This window comes from Triticum dicoccoides, unplaced genomic scaffold (assembly GCF_002162155.2).
Source record: "Triticum dicoccoides isolate Atlit2015 ecotype Zavitan unplaced genomic scaffold, WEW_v2.0 scaffold155911, whole genome shotgun sequence".
In the NCBI taxonomy this organism is placed as follows: Eukaryota; Viridiplantae; Streptophyta; class Magnoliopsida; order Poales; family Poaceae; genus Triticum; species Triticum dicoccoides.
In genome coordinates, this window is record NW_021211357.1 from 1 (window position 1) to 1163 (window position 1163).

Genomic DNA, 1163 nt, shown 5'->3' on the forward strand with positions numbered 1-1163 from the left:
TTTTTTTTCTCCTTTCTGAATCCAGTTTGAGTCATTTCAGAGGTAGCTAATACATCCATGTCAAATTAGGGAATGTGTCCTAATTGTTCTGCTAATGTATGTTTTTATCTATACAAAGTAGGGAATGTGTCCTTCTGATTTAGAGCAAAGGTATCTACATATACATGGGGTGGAGAGGAATGAAGAGCATAATGGCACATGTATATCGTATATGGACAAGCAATTTTCACTCAACTAGGTGACTCGACATATAAAAGTTCAAAAACAAATCAGTGTTCCAAACCTGATTTCCCAATGAATTTCTGAAACAAGGACTTCTATTCAGCAGACAGATCTCCCCTTCCCATCTTGTGCAAATCTTTGGAAACTCTAACATAAGCAGAATGATCAGGCGTGAGGCCCATTCCCATCAACTCATGCAGGACACTTCCCGCTTCGATGATCCTGCCAGACTTGCGCAACAACATGCGAGCAGGCTGTACTTCCTGTTTGTGGGGTGCATATCCCTGGTTCTCATAGCCCCGACATGGTCGCAAGCATCTTCGATTCTCCTGGTATAAACATACCCCGATGTGTGTATTGTGATCCTCGGCGTCAGCATTCCAGGAACATCTGCCGTCTTGCCGAATCCATCTTCCCTGCTTTACAGGCATGGTATGTGAGGACATCGTATGTCAGTGATTTCTGCACGTCATCAGGTTCAGACTTCAGACCTCTCCATGGCCTCAACGAGGTCACACGCTTCGGTTGCTCTGCCATTCTTGAGCAGTTCCCTGAGGAGGTAGTTCCAGGAGTTGGCATTGGGTCGCAGCTCCCCTTCCTCATTTCGTCGAACACCTGGCGGGCACCCTGGAAGTCGCCGGCCTCGCACCTAGCCCTCGACACTTTAGTAGCTGGCCCTCCTCGATCACCCACACAGCCGCGTCGAAATCGCTGATCCAGGCCAGCGCCTTGAGCAGCGAGGGGCACGGGCGGCCGGCACCGTGCAAAGTCCTTAGAGGCGCCCTCACCGTGCCATCCACGCTCGACCTGGCCGCAGCCAAAAGGAACACCAACGCTTGCTCGGTAAGGGAGGTTGCCGCGCTGACGCTGCTCGAGCGCGTGGGCGGTAGCGGGTTGGCCGGCCAGCCTGCCGGCGTTCTCTTCTGGACGAGCAGGTTGTG

The 1163-nt window shown here is 51.6% G+C and overlaps 1 pseudogene; it reads right to left on the reverse strand.

Moving 5' to 3' along the window:
- Positions 1 to 269: 269 nt before the first annotated feature.
- LOC119344156 lies at positions 270 to 1029 on the reverse strand (annotated as a pseudogene).
- Between the last annotated feature and the right edge of the window lie 134 nt (positions 1030 to 1163).